Below are 10,616 nucleotides of genomic sequence, written 5' to 3' on the forward strand. Positions count from 1 at the left end.
GAGCAACACACATGAACGTGTGACCCAAGTCAGTGAGTTACACGGGTAAGGACACAGGTTGGGACACGACCATGTGTCCCAACTTCGAGAGTCATGCAGCCTTGGGCCTTCCACACGGATGTGTGTCCCTATTTTGATTGTAACATGGCCTGAGACATGGTGTGTGTCTCAGCCGTGTGAAGCACACAGCCTGGCTACACGGGCGTGTGACCCCTGTAACAAAAATTTTGTAATTATTTCCTAAACTTCAAGAATTGTTTCAAATTAGTCCCTGTCTATTTTTAAACTACTTTTAAGGTCCCGTAGACTCGTAATAGGGGCTGTAAGAGTAACTTTTATTTTGAATTGGAATGAATTAGTAAACCCATATTAAGTATATTCTACTAACATAATCGAAGATAAATTAAAAAGATAATTATAGACGGAGTATAGACCAATACCCTGATGTTAATAATTAGAAAAGTCTTGTATGTATCAAAATTTTGACATTCTAGAAAGGATAAATAGTGATAAGAGTGTAGACAGTGGAAGACCAAGTTTAGCATTGCATAGCATGATTAGTTATTTGATTGTACAATACATCTTTATGGAAGTATTAAATTAGCATATATTGCTCAATGTATGACACTACTATGAAATTTTAGATTGGCATAATCTGGCCTTGGATGTTATGACGATATTAGTTAGCTTGTACTACCGTTTGCAATGTAATTAAATATTCTTATTGGTTATAATGCCTGTGACCCTAATCTGACGACGGAGAGGGGTTAGGGGTGTTACATCTCGGAGATCAATAGAGTGCATGTCCCTATCCACATAGGCACCCTACTAGTGCTTTAAGCGTTGCCCGTTAAATTTAAATGTGACTCCCGTTTTCAAATCCTTGATATTAACAGCTCCATGAGGATACACTTGGGGGTACTTCAAAAGGGCCTGACTAGGAAGACTTTAATTTACCTGGAAACAATTTGAGCCTAGAGTTAAATAACAACACCTGTTGCCCGAGTTCAAATTCTTGTGACATGATTCTTTTATCGTGTCAACGCTTGGTCTTTTCCTTGTACATCTTAGCATTCTCATATGCTTGTGCTCAAAACTCCTCCATTTCATTCAATTCTAGCAACCTTTATGGCCAACAATAACTCAATCCATGTTCAGCTTCTTAATAGCCAAAAATGCTTTGTGCTTAAGTTCAACAGGAAGGTGACATGGCTTGCCATAGACGAGCTTAAAAGGTGACATCCCTAATTGAGTTTTGTATGCGATACAATACGCCCACAAAGCTTTATCCAACCTGGTAGACCAGTCCTTACGAATAGGATTCACCACTTTTTCTAAAAAAGAAATTAATTTCTTTGTTCAAAATTTCAACTTGTTAATTTGTTTGTGGGTGATATGTCACTCTTTCAAATGGATGTTTATAATGTGTTCCTTCAAGGTGATTTGTATGAAGAGGTTTACATGGACCTTCCGGAGGGTTTTCCTAAATAGGGGGAGCATAAGGTTTATCATTTACTCAAGTCCCTTTATGGTCTGAAACAAGCTTCTCAACAATAGAATTTGAACCTAACTAAGGCCCTCTTACATGGTAGATATGTTTAGAGCAAGCACAATTATTCTTTGTAGGTGAGAAGATTATTGTATTACTTGTTTATGTCAATAACTTGTTGATTATAGGAAATGACATTGGGCTAATTGATGAGTTAAAGAAGGTTCTCCATCAGAGTTTTGAAATGAAAGATTTGGGAGAACTGAAATATTTTCTTGGCATTAAAGTAGGACAGTCGAGCAAGGACATTGTTTTAAATCAGAGGAAATATGCATTGGAGTTAATATTGAATGCTGGGTTAGGAGAAGCAAAATCAGCCAGCACACCGCTTGACCAAAATAAGAAGTTCACCATAGTTGAATGTGATGATTTTGTGTATTTAAAGGGCTGTAATGATGAGTTGCTATTAGAAGTTTCAGCATATAAAAAACTTATGGTTCGATTGTTGTACTTAACAAATACACGGCCAGATATTTCATATGTGGTTCAATACTTGAGTCAATTTATGCAAAAACCCAAGAAATCCCACTTTGAAGCAGCACTTTAGATTGTTCGATGCATAAAGAAGAATCCAAGGCAACAGATTTTGTTGGCTGCGATGAACATAGCGTAGCTTGTTGCCCATTGTGATTCTGATTGGGTTACATGTCCTATATCTAGAAGATCAATCATCAAGTTTTGTATTAAACTTGGGGATTCACTTATTTCTTGGAAGTCAAAAAAGCAAAGCACAATCTCATGTTCTTCAACTGAAGCCGAGTATAAAAGTATGGCGTCGATAGTTGTTGAAATAGTATGGTTGAATGGAATTTTAAAAGAAATATGTTTTGATAAGTTCGATTCAGCCTTGTTATTTTCTGACAGTCAAGCAACATCTTGTGTTCCATGAGCAGACTAAACACATTGAAATCGATTGCCATTTTGTAAGAGAAAATATACGAGATGAGTTGATTCGGGCACAACATGTGCGTATTATTGAGCAACTTGCAAATGTGATGACAAAGGCGCTAGGAGTCTAGCTATCCATGTTGGGGGTCAAGGATCTTTATCACCCTCCAACTTGAGAGGGAGTGTTGAAAAGCTAGCTAATAGTTACTGGTTAGTTTGTGTTTTAGTTTGTAATCCAACTAGAAACTGTTCATTGGTTAGTTGGTTAAGAACTTAACTATTGATGTATAAATATATTGTGGCTGTAATTTAAAATATATCTTTTTTCTTTTACCATTTTAATGGAAGTTACTTCCAGATACTTCTTCTTTTCTCCTTTCCGTGCCCTAGCTATCGCCTTTGCTCCTTAGCCTTGCTTCTCTTGTGTTTATCACCAGCATATCACCGGTTGACTACGGTCACCGGCATTTCTCAACAGCTCCCTCACTCTCATATAATAACATCCCTTCCTATCAAACTGCACAAGAATAGTATCAAGGAGCCTTTGCACTTCGAGGCTTCTCTAGTCATTCTATTGCTGCTGACATGGCAATACTCATGAAAATAAAAATAGACGATTCACTATTCTAATTCGCATTCTCAAAAATGAAATTTAGGTGCTCGAGTATTATACTCAGTGTTTTGGCACCTAACAACAGAAAGACAATAAAAATAAAATAATATCAAAACTGCATAACCCAATCCCATATAAAAACTTCCAAACACCATGCCAATTTAGAATTCATTATAGACGCACAGGTGCAATCGCTAATTATTGGAACTGACCATTATGATCAGGTAGCAAACATGTCTAACATGGTAGCTTCTACTTCAAGTTTAGTCTCAGCCAAGACTGTGGGTGAATTATTGCCACCTCTCAAACGTGAGGATACATTGTCAATGGCAAAATTGAGTTGACTGATTTTTTTATTCAGGGTCTACCTGGTTTGCTGCTTTCAATGAGCAAGAAAGATTCTGTATTAATATCAAGATAATATAGCATTTGACAATGGACAGAGTTGCAAAGGAAGTAGATGCTAATTACCTTTAAACCTTCATCATAGTAAATTAGTCGCTTTGCCTTCCGGAATCCGTATTCATCCTCATTTAGTAGGGATCTTCTAATCTAAATCAATACAACTTAAGAATGGAGGATCCAACCTGAATATCTAAAATTTTAAATGAAAATATCCAAAAAAAGAGATTCATGAGACAAAAACAGCAAATAACAGCCATGCAAAATATGACAAGACAAGAAGAAAATGTAAAACAATAGTATAATAGGATTTAGTCAAGACGAGCATTACAAGTTGATTTTTCTGCATCACTATTAATATTAACACATCTGATAATAATTTCTCCAGAACACAAATGCACCACTACAGGGGCACTTTGAGTCAAATCCAATTGGATATCTTAAATATGTGCAGGAAATTAACCCGAAAACAAATATTAATCACCTATGGAGCAAAAACATATGCTATTGTTCCAAATATAGCACCTCCTAATAGAAAACCAGCAGCAAAATCACTTGCTCCACCCCTACTGCCATCACCGTGTATATCAAAGGGAACAACAAAGATGAGAACAAATAAGAAACAAGCAACACTGTTTTTTGAGACAAAATCAACATAAGCAATTGGAAAATTCCTACTTGAAGTAAGTCTAAACATACATAAAGATCAGCATCCATTTACAAGCTTTTTAACAGTAAAGAACAAAATCAAGCTTCTGTTAATAGAGAAAACATTCTATAAGACAAAATCAACAAAAGCAATTGGAAAAATCCTACTTTTAGTAAGTCTAAACATACATAAAGATCAGCATCCGTTTACAAGCTTTTTGACATTGAACAATAAAATCAAGCTGCTGTTAATAGAGAAATCATTCTATAAGCGATGCAATAACCACTGGGTACTAATAGCTGAGTTTTTTTATATCCCTTTTGGTGGAAATATCTCAAATAACTTTGTTCTCTAAAGGATCTCAACAATAAGCAAAAGGAACTTTGTTGATGGTGCTGTAATGACCTTAAGGCTTTAAGATATTGTTATTGTGGCTTGATTTTTGGCATTTGGTAATTGAATTTCAAATTTTATATTAAGATTTCACCATTAAGTCTCAAAGTGTCTAACTTCTTTGGAAGTGTGTTTTGCCAGTTCCTTATTTTAAAGGAAGATGGTTTAGCAAGACAAATGGTTTGGCATGTGCATCATTCAATGAGAAGCATATCTAGTTCAAACGTAAAACCAATGCCTTTAGAGAGATGGGGCTTAGATACAATGACTAGTAATCACAAGTTCAGCTAGCCCTGATAAGCATACTCTTATCAGAAACATGAATATGCATCTACGTTAGATACATGGACTGAAATCCAAAAGGACATACCAATACTCCGCACAAACAGAAAACTGGCAGTTTGATGGAATTACTTTCCTCCGAACTGCCAAACTGGGTGTTTTCCTGAAGTTGTTGGACTTAGTGAACCAAACATCATGAGCCTTGAGATGAGAACAACCTACAAACCGAGAAAGAAATAATAATAAATTGAGAATGAAGCAAATGCTTGATAACAAAGCATTTCATTAATAGCAATCCATCACAAGCACCAAGATGAATCAATGTAGTTAAAAAGCCAAAGAAATATGAAAAAGTAAAACTACTCCTAGGATCTATCCCATGTCTTAGTTTCATTTTTTGGTTGTTGGCAATACGGATGACATTTTTTCATAACTTATGGATTTGATCCTTAAATCTTCCTCTTTTTGGCAATTTAAACCAAAAACCATAGTGTACGTGTTAAATAAACTTAAATGAAATGTCAAGAGTTATGTTTTAATGAGTTTAAATTAGTAGTTTTTTCTTTTAGGAGAATGAAAGGTTAAGAGTCATTGGTGCTATTATTAGATTTTAATATTTTCAGTTTTTTTTTTGTTTTAAAGGGTAGACTATAGCCTATAAATAGTTTGTAAGCTTTTGATATAATGTGATGAACAATTTTAACAATTTGGTATCAGAGCTATGGAGAGTGTGACTAGTAATGTGCCATTGCCTCGACTAACAAAGGTGAACTATGAGAATTGGAGCATCCAAATGAAAGCTCTGCTCGGGTCTCAAGATGGTTGAGAGGTAGTCTAAGAAGGTTTCGTAGAACCGATAACTACTGCGGGATATACGGCTGCTCAAAACAAGGCGTTGAAAGAAATGCGATCGAAACATAAGGCAGCATTGTACATGTTATTCCGAGCTGTTGACGAGTCGGGCTTTGAGAAGATTGCAAGTGCGACAACTTCAAAAGAAGCGTGAGACATTTTAGCAAAGGTGTACAAAGGAGTTGATCGAGTTAAACAAGTCCGCCTTCAAACTCTTTGTGGTGAGTTGGAAGGCATGAAGATGAAGGAATCGGAAGGTGTCTCCGACTACATCACGCGTGTTCAAACCGTGGTGAACCAACTCAACCAAAACGGAGAAACGTTAACTGATGCACGAGTTGTGGAGAAGATTTTGAGATCATTAACTGACAGTTTCGAAAATGTCGTATGTGCCATAGAAGAGTCAAAGGATCTAGCAACACTCACAGTCGATGAACTCACCGGTTCTCTCGAGGCATATGAACAACGTAAGAAGAAGAAGAAAGAGGAGACACTCGAGCAAGCACTTCAAACCAAGACATCTCAAAGACGAAAAAGTTCTCTATTCTTAGAGCTTTCGAGGTAGAGGTCGTGGTAGTGGAGATCGAGGAAATGATCGTGGTGGAAAAGGCCGAGGTCAAGAAGGGAATTATGAAGAAAAAAAGCATTCAAACCAACAAAATTGGCATGGAAGAAGACGTGGTCGTGGAAGAGGCGGATGGTCGAATTATTCCAATGTCGAGTGCTACAAGTGTGGCAAATATGGTCACTATGCGAAGGATTGTAACTCTGATAAGTGTTACAATTGTGGTAAGGTGGGACATTTCGCGAAAGAATGTTGCGTCTTAAAAAAGGTGGAAGAGACAACCAACCTAACCACAGAAAATGAGGAGGCAAAAGAAGGTTTTCACTTGATGGCACACAATGAAGTCAACACCAACAACAACATGGTATGGTTCCTTGACACGGGTGCAAGCAACCATATGTGCAGGCTCAAGCACCTATTCAAAGAGATGCAAAAGGTTGAAACGGGACATGTGTCACTTGGAGATGCATTGAAGGTTGAGGTAAACGGCCAAGGTACCGTTTGTTATTTACAACAGGATGGGTTAGTTGGGTCAATCCAAGATGTGTATTACATACCAGACCTCAAGAGCAACATTTTGAGTATGGGGCAACTCATGGAAAAAGGTTATTCGGTATTTATGAAAGATCGGGAGTTACACTTGAAAGATAAGGAAGGGCGTTTGGTTGCTCTAGTTGAAATGGAGAGAAATCGCATGTACAAGTTGAATTTGAAAAGTGTTCGAGGAAAATGTTTGCCAGTCGATGTTGAAGACAAGGCATCGCTATGGCATCTCCATTTTGGCCACTTACATTATGGTGGTCTAAACGAGTTGGGAAAGAAGAACATGGTGCATGGGCTACCAGATATAGACTATGAGGGAAAATTTTGTGAAGAATGTGTGCTTGGCAAGCATGCGAGAATTTCATTTCAAAAGAATGCAGAATATCGGGCTAAGCAACTTCTCAAATTGATTCATACCGACATATGTGGACCAATCACCCCTGAATCTTTTAGCGGTAAAAGGTATTTCATTTCTTTTATCAATGATTTCTCATGAAAAACTTGGGTTTATTTTCTTAAAGAAAAATCTAAGGCATTTTGGGTGTTCAAGAAGTTCAAAGTGATGGTGGAAAAAGCAACTGGTAGACACATCAAATCTGTACGATCTGATAGAGGTGGTGAGTATACTTCGATGGCTTTCATGGAGTATTGTGAGGAGCAAGGCATAAGACGATTCCTAACCGCACCATACTCACCCCAACAAAATGGTGTGGCCAAGAGGAAGAACCGAACTGTTCTCGACATAGCTCGATCAATGCTCAAGACCAAGAAGATGCCGAAAGAATTTTGGGCAGAAGCTGTGCAATGTGCCATCTATGTGCAAAATCGATGTCCACATGCGAAGTTGGATGATCAAACACCACAAGAGGCTTGGAGCGGACAAAAACCATCAGTTTCTAATCTCAAAGTATTCGGCAGTGAGGCCTATGCACAAGTGTCGGATCAGCAAAGAACAAAGCTCGAAGACAAAAGCAAAAGGTTCATTTTTATTGGGTATGATGAGAAAACAAAAGGATACAAGCTACTCGACCCGATAAGCAAGAAGGTTGTGGTAAGTCGTGATGTACGATTTAATGAAGCAAGCGAGTGGGATTGGAATAACTCAACGGAGGTTATAATCAAAGATAGAGGATCATCAATCGCTACACCAACAATCATATCGACAATCCTGAAACTACCGATGATGAAGATGAACCGCAACAACCCAAAATGCGAAGTTTGCAAGATTTGTATGATTCAACAGATGAGGTACATATTGTATGTCTTTTGACAGATTCCGAGAATATAAGTTATGAAGAGGCGGTACGAGACAAGAAGTGGCAAACTACTATGGATGAGGAGATTAAAGCAATTGACCGCAACAACACATGGGAGTTAACGAAATTATCAAAAGGAAGTCAACCCATTGGTGTGAAGTGGGTGTTCAAAAGAAAGATGAATGCTCAAGGTGAGTTAGAACGGTACAAGGCGTGACTTGTTGCAAAGGGATATAAGCAAAAGGAGGGGATCGATTATGATGAGGTATTTGCTCCCGTTGTAAGAATGGAGACAATCCGGTTGCTCATTGCACAAGCGGCACAATTTAAATGGCCGATATTTCAAATGGATGTCAAGTCGGCATTCTTGAATGGTGTGCTCGAAGAATAAGTCTACATCGAACAACCACCTGGGTACATAAAAAATAGAGAAGAGAAGAAGGTGCTGAAATTGAATAAGGCACTTTACAGGTTGAAGCAAGCACCGCGGGCATGGAATACTCGTATCGATACATACTTCAAGGAGAACGATTTCAAACAATGTCCTTATGAACATGCCCTCTACGTGAAGAAGAATGGAGGTAATATGTTATTTGTTGCTCTTTATGTCGATGACCTCATTTTTATGGGGAGCAATGGTGAGATGATACTAGATTTTAATAACAAAATGACACAAGAATTCGAGATGACAAATTTGGGTTTAATGAAGTTTTTCCTTGGTTTGGAGGTTAGACAAGAAAAGACAGGTATTTTTGTGTCACAGGAGGCATATGCAAAGGAAATTTTGAAGAAGTACAATATGGCATATTGCAACTCGGTATCAAGACCAATGGAACCAGGTGTAAAACTCTCGAAATTCGATGGAGGAGAACGAGTCGATGCAAGCAAATACCGGAGTTTTGTGGGAAGCCTTCGCTATCTCACTTACACAAGGCGTGACATTTCACTAAGTGTTGGCATTGTAAGTCGGTTCATAGAGGAGCCGGTTTATTCACATTGGAAGGCGTTGAAGCGAATCCTACGGTACATTCAAGGAATGGTGTCACTCGGGTTATTCTATTCAAATATGAAAGATTACAAGTTGATTGGGTATTCCGACAGTGATTGGTGCGGAGACTTAGACGATCGAAAAAGTACATCGGGATATGTGTTCTTTATGGGTAACAGAACATTTGGTTGGCTTTCAAAGAAGCAACCAATCATGACACTCTCGACATGTGAAGCTGAATATGTGGCAGCGTCTTGGTGTGTGTGTCATGCTATATGGCTCAGAAATTTTTTGGGTGAGTTGAAGCAACAACAACTCAGTGCAACTGAGATACGAGTTGATAATAAATCAGCGATTGAGTTGGCAAAGAACCCAGTGAATCATGAGAGAAGCAAACACATTGACATTCATTTTCATTTCATCTGAGAACATGTAAAGGAAGGAAGTGTGAAATTAGTGCACGTGGCAAGTCGAGACCAAGTCGCGGATATCTTCACTTCGACAACTACAAGAAATTAATCGGCATGAAGGATGGCAGAAGCATTTAAGTTTACAAGGGAGTTTTGTTAAATAAACCAAAATGAAATGTCAAGAGTTATGTTATATGAAATGTCAAGAGTTATATTTTAATGGGTTTAAATTAGTAGTTTTTTCTTTTAGGAGAATGAAAGGTCAAGAGTCATTGGTGCTATTATTAGATTTTAATATATTCAGTTTTTTTTTGTTTTAAAGGGTAGACTATTATAGCCTATAAATAGTTTGTAAGCTTTTGATATAATGTGATGAACAAATTTTAACAGTACGAAGGGTAAGATCCCAACTTTGCACTTAAAAATTCTCATGTTGGGTGATACTTGGCTTTCATAAACTGTGCTAGTAAACTGTTAGGTTTCATAATTAAGTACCATCCTTGTTTTGCTAACAAGGCAATGTTAAACTTATCGGTTAAGTCCCTAAACTACATACCCCATGTGATTTTGCTATACACATGGCTAACCAATTGCACCAACGTATGTCCTTTATTGAATTTCGCCACCAAAATCTGTTAACTATATTTTCTAATTCACGGTAAAAAGAAACTAGCAACATAAAACACTACATAGCATAAATCGGGATAACCTGTAAAACTGACTTAATCAACACCTCTTTTCCTCCTTCCTACTGAAAGGAGTCCCATGCTCCAATTTTCTAGCTTTTTTTATTCTTTCTTTTATTCCAATAAACGTGTATTTTTTACGTTGCCAAACCATTGTTGTAACAGCCCATTTTTCAGTGGTGTCAGAAACAGTGGTTTTGGGGCCACTAAATTGACGAGTAAGTTCATAAATATTATTATTTAGTATTTACGAGTCAAATGTGTTTTTAAAAAGGTTTTTGATTTGATAATTTATGTTATTTAAGCGATTTATTAAGTTCAAGTGGTAAGACCCTAGGGTTAAGTGGTTTTAGAAAATGAGGTATTCAGAACTTTGTTCTATAAACTGAGCTGTAAATATTTTTATAAATACTTACGGAGTGTCCTTAAGGTGGTATTAAATTTTTGTTGAAAAGTTTTAACGTTTCATAGTTAATTAATTAAAAAGGATTAAATCGTAAAAAGTGTGAAAATTTAATTCTACTAACTAAAGATGTTTAA

General features: G+C 37.2%; 1 pseudogene; it reads right to left on the reverse strand.

Moving 5' to 3' along the window:
* Positions 1-3,270: 3,270 nt before the first annotated feature.
* Positions 3,271-5,787, reverse strand: LOC107950039 (uncharacterized; annotated as a pseudogene).
* Positions 5,788-10,616: the final 4,829 nt, after the last annotated feature.

The sequence above is a fragment of the Gossypium hirsutum genome, chromosome D03 (assembly GCF_007990345.1).
Source record: "Gossypium hirsutum isolate 1008001.06 chromosome D03, Gossypium_hirsutum_v2.1, whole genome shotgun sequence".
Lineage (NCBI taxonomy): Eukaryota > Viridiplantae > Streptophyta > Magnoliopsida > Malvales > Malvaceae > Gossypium > Gossypium hirsutum.